Genomic DNA, 6,033 nt, shown 5'->3' on the forward strand with positions numbered 1-6,033 from the left:
CGGACAAAGGATTATGGGTAATGACATATGATATGACATTTGATGAAATGACAGTCTGGGGTGGAGTGCCCTCTGGTGGTAATTGTATAGGATCACTAATGACCCGAGGTGTGCATTTAAGGGTTAACAAAGATTAATAAATGCTGTAGAAGTGCAGTTCATTGTTAAACGCCACTTAAACCATGTTCCATACGTTTTGAACTGATGTTTTTCAGCTGTCACTGATAACACTTGCATAGCCTTGGCTGTATGATATCACCCACGTCACAAGTAAAGCACAATCACTATGGCTGGCAGACACAATAACTGAAGATTTCTAATAGCGACAGCCCGATCTAGATAAAACTTTCATGTTCTCCGAATCTAATTCAAAGCTCCTTTTCTCACACACTTCTTACATCAGAGTTCTCAGTTGAGAGGGTCAAAGTGACCAAGCTGGTTCTATTGTTCCCTTTCCTGCATCTTCCAGGCATTATTTTTGATCACCTTGGCAACCATGCTTCAGTGAGCTGTGACAGTCATGCTATCCCACAAACTCACCCTTAAAAACACCAAAATGTGGTGTTAGAATAATTAGAGTATAATAATGTATTACATACATCTCTGGAATACTTTCAGGCATATATTTATATGCTAAAGTTGTGTCTTTTTGACAATTGAAATGAAACAATTTTCTTTCAAAATCAGTATTTCATGTCCTTTTATTAACTTATTTGGTCATTACACACAAATATTTTACTGCTCAATGCTGTGATTGACCAATCAAAATCAAGCATTCCAGGAAATTCCTACATTATTAGAATATTTAGAGAATAATAATTTATTGGATCTCTGGTATACTTCATTCTGATCAACCTTTTTGCATAATGAATGTGAAATAATTGTCCCTCGCTTTCGATCGATGTTGTTTTTTCTTACAAAATCATTTTAACTCAAATCAACATTTCATGTCCTTTTATGTACATATTTGTTATTATACAAAATATTTTGTCTGTTCAATGCTGTGATTGGCCATTCAAAATCAAGTATTCCAGAATGATATGCAATAACTGGAACACTTGATTCTGACTGGTCAATAACTGGTAACACTACTTCAATGGTCCACTTTAGACATTCTAACTACAAGTAACTGCAACTACATGTCAACTAGCAGCCATAGAGTATTAGTAATTAGTCTGTTTAATACCTGCTTTATTTTGATGGTGCTCAACAGACATTCTACTGACTATGAATAGCTTTTCAAGTACATGTCTAATTATATACATTGGGGAGAACAAGTATTTGATACACTGCCGATTTTGCATGTTTTCCTACTTACAAAGCATGTAGAGGTCTGTAATTTTTTATCATAGGTACACTTCAACTGTGAGAGATGGAATCTTAAATCCAGAAAATCACATTGTATGATTTTTCTAAATAATTAATATGCATTATATTGCATGACGTAAGTATTTGATCACCTACCAACCAGTAAGAATTCTGGCTCTCACAGACCTGTTAGTTTTTCTTCAAGAAGCCCTCCTGTTCTCCACTTATTACCTGTATTAACTGCACCTATTTGAACTCGTTACCGGTATAAAAAACACCTGTCCACACACTCAATCAAACAGACTCCAACCTCTCCACAATGGCCAAGACCAGAGAGCTGTGTGAGGACATTAGGGATAAAATTGTAGACCTGCACAAGGCTGGGATTGGCTACAGGACAATAGGCAAGCAGCTTGGTGAGAAGGCAACAACTGTTGGCGCAATTATTAGAAAATGGAAGTTCAAGATGACGGTCAGTCTCCCTCGGTCTGGGGCACCATGCAAGATCTCACCTCGTGAGGCATCAATGATCATTAGGAAGGTGACGGATCAGCCCAGAACTACACGGCAGGACCTGGTCAATGACCTGAAGAGAGCTGGGACCACAGTCTCAAAGAAAACATTAGTAACACACTACGCCGTCATGGATTAAAATCCTGCAGCGCACGCAAGATCCCCCTGCTCAAGCCAGCGCATGTCCATGCCCATCTGAAGTTTGCCAATGACCATCTGGATGATCCAGAGGAGGAATGGGAGAAGGTCATGTGGTCTGATGAGACAAAAATATAGCTTTTTGTTCTAAACTCCACTCACCGTGTTTGGAGGAAGAAGAAGGATGAGTACAATCCCAAGAACACCATCCCAACCGTGAAGCATGGAGGTGGAAAGATCATTCTTTGGGGATGCTTTTCTACAAAGGGGACAGGATGACTGCACCGTATTAAGGGGAGGATGGATGGGGCCATGTATCGCGAGATCTTGGCCAACAACCTCCTTTCCTCAGTAAGAACATTGAAGATGGGTTGTGGCTGGGTCTTCCAGCATGACAATGACCCGAAACACACAGCCAGGGAAACTAAGGAGTGGCTCCGTAAGAAGCATCTCAAGGTCCTGGAGTGGCCTAGCCAGTCTCCAGACCTGAAACCAATAGAAAATCTTTGGAGGAAGCTGAAAGTCCGCATTGCCCAGTGACAGCCCCGAAACCTGAAGGATCTGGAGAAGGTCTGTATGGAGGAGTGGGCCAAAATCCCTGCTGCAGTGTGTGCAAACCTGGTTAAGAACTACAGGAAACGTATTATCTCTGTAATTGCAAACAAAGGTTTCTGTACCAAATATTAAATTCTGCTTTTCCGATTTGTATCAAATACTTATGTCATGCAATAAAATGCTAATTAATTATTTAGAAATCATACAATGTGATTTTATGGATTTTTGTTTTAGATTCCGTCTCTCACAGTTCAAGAGTACCTATGATAAAAATTACAGACTTCTACATGATTTGTTAGTGGGCAAAGCTGCAAAATAGGCAGTGTATCAAATACATGTTCTCCCCACTGTACTATCCCTAACCCTAACCTAACAGTCTAATAATACTCTAATAAATGCATTGCGTAGGTGCTCTTAGCGCATGTCTGAATCCACTTTTGCTAGTTTAAGGACAGAAAAAAAGGTTGGCGCATCGTGCACATGGTCCAAAAGGGTTGTATAGTCTCTTAATGAGTCTTAGGTGTGTTTTGGGTGTAAAGAGCAATAAACCAATCAGAGTCTCATCTCCCTTTCCCTTTAAAAGCCAGTTGCACTTGCACTGTGGCGGATTTGCTATTTACATGGGAATTTGCAAGACTGAACACTTCTCCAGAGAAGAATCCTTTTATTTTTGATATTTAAAAATGTTTGTGTTGCGCGTTCCTGTGTGTGAAATAAGGAGAGTGTACGCATGTTGTGCACCCGCCTATAGGGGCATATCACTAACGTGCCCTTTGAATAGCACAAAAAATACTGCGCTATTGACATTAGACCAGGTTTTTGTTGGTCAATGGCGCAATTGTTTTCAGTTGCCTCAAAATCGCAATGTGAACAGATGGGCGCGGGTGCATTTGCTATTTAAACAATGTGACGCTGGACGTGAAAACGATTACTGCATCGGGCTGAAACTAGCAAAAAAACACTTGGGTCACGCCTGGCATCGCATTGCGCCGGGTGTATGATAGGGCCCAATGAGAATAAGTTGACATGTAGTTGCAGATCTACTTATAGTCTAAAGTGGACTTGAAATGTAACTGAATAAAAATGTCAAATCCGATCAATATTTGTATTTATGATTTGGTTAAGTAGCAGTGTAGTAATAAGCTGGATAATGTACAATGATATAGTCTTTAATGGGAATAAATCTCATTATGTATATAAAAAAAATCAGTTCAAACCCCTCATGAGATATAATTTAATGGATGTAGCTAAACAGGCTGTTACTGAGGTCAGAGCACTGGTAGTCAAGTCAACCAATGCTGATAAAAGCTTTTCTCCTCAGCTCTCCATTTCTGACTCATTTTCAGGCAGAGTAGCACCTGGTAAATTATATCTGTATGGGCCACACTCAGCACGCAGGTGGTGGGAAAAAGGCGTCCTGAGTCTCCTGAGAGGTCAGGTTGAACTACGGAAGAAACATCCCTGCCTGTTACTGTGAGACCTGAGTTTAAAATATGCTATGTGTCATGTTAGACGTCTATGAGGTTAGCACAACATAATTGTTTTGTGTAGAAACTACCTGCACCTCTGAACTGAACAGGGAAGAACAGTAATTTGATCTGTGATTTTTTTGCTTTGTAATTTTTAGCTTTTTAAATAAAGTTCTGAGGAACTCTAACCCTGTAAAGCCTGACATTTGAAAAAATAGCCACAATTTAATACAAATGGAACAGTTTATTGAAACTTAATATAAATAACTTTTTTTAAGTTTACATGTTTTTTTTTCTGATTTCTGCTCCTTTTCTGCTGATTCTCCTTCTGCTGTTTATTTGTATGCATTTTATGCTTTTATGACCCACATAATATGATAATATTGAGCTCATTTTTATTCAGAGGCCCCAACTGAGTAAAAATTTGCATATTTACAGATATATTAGATATTTACAGTATGTATGGAGAAAAAAGTAAGATGAAATTCTGATAGCTTGTAATGTAAACAGACATTGTCAGATCTACACGCCCCACCCACTCGTTCACTCTCCCCAGAGTACACCTCATCATCACAGACACCACAAATAGCACACTCTCCCTGCACTTCACTGTCTGGTCTTGTTTCACGTACCTGGACTCCTCACCTGTTACTAACCTGAGATTCCCGTCGAGTAGTGATGGCAAAATGAGGCTTCCTGAACCACTGAGACCTCATAGCCCATTGCTTCACCAAAAGGTTCATTACCTGAAGCTTCATTCATCATTGCTCACTAGTGACACCTGGCTACTGTGCAAAGAAAAAGCAGACAAATCCATTAATCCTGAGCCAATGACCTGAGCAGACATTTGTCCATTGCCTGGGTATAAAATAAAATATCTATCTTTCTCTGTCTGACTTTACTTGCACAAAGACAACTGTCAGACACACTGTTAATTAATTAATTATTCATTTATACTGTGATCCACCTACACTCTAAAAAAAAAGTCTCGTAATCATAAGGGAACCTTTTTTAGTGCTATATAGCACCAATTATGGTGCTTCAGTGGTTCTTCAGAGGTGCTATATAGCACCTTAGTCAAAGAACCGGTGAAGAACCTCTGAAGAACCGCTGAAGAACCACTGAAGCACCAAAAATGGTGCTATATAATACTAAAAAAGGTTCCCCTATGATTACGAGCCAAGAACTATTTTTGGTGCCATATAGAACCTTTTTTTTTAGAGTGTATCCAGCAGATGCCAAAGGACACCTAATAATAGAGGAAAACTCTATTAGAGAAAAACTATCTAACCTAATAGTAATAATGTAGTAGGCTATACTGTAGTATAATAGAATAATGTAATAATATATAGCCCTAACACATATGAACCACAATAACGACAATGACAACTCTATACCTCTATACCTATACACTCACACTTCTACTACTCCTGACACTTTTCTGAAACGCCACAACAACCACAAGGTGGAGTGAGTTTCGAACCCGAACCGATGACGTATTTTACACAAACCGAGGCCTCGTTTGTCATTGGTCACGTGAATTCTGCGTTAACATCACAAGCCTCGAATCGGGGCTTCATCTGGCACGCCCATTTATTCTCGACACAAGCTCCGACGCCTCGTTTCCAATGTCACATCACTACTGTTGACTCCTTCCAACGCCTTCCTTGTCTCCAGTTCCTTGTCTCCTCGTGTTCTCCTTCATCCAACCAGCCATCAAGATATTCACCGAGCTAAGTGAATGTGCAGTGCTACTGTGTTCGTGTCTCTGTTACCATTCACCTTACCGGTCTCTCTGCCTCCGTCTGTGTCCTGACAGAAGACCAGGATTCATGCAGAGCGCCACGGACACAGGCGGCGATCGCCCGCCGGATCCCTTCACCACCCTGGTCACGGCGATGCGATCTTCCCTGCGACCGTCCTCCTCTAGCACTTCTGCCACAGTCACTCCGGAGCTTGTGCATGCCGTACGCGCCGCACGCCAACTCCCAGCATGCACTGCTTCTTCTCCAGCTGCCTCTGTCAGTCCCATGGCCCGACCAGCGTACAA

The sequence above is a fragment of the Gobio gobio genome (assembly GCF_949357685.1).
Source record: "Gobio gobio genome assembly, chromosome: 9".
Taxonomy (NCBI): domain Eukaryota; kingdom Metazoa; phylum Chordata; class Actinopteri; order Cypriniformes; family Gobionidae; genus Gobio; species Gobio gobio.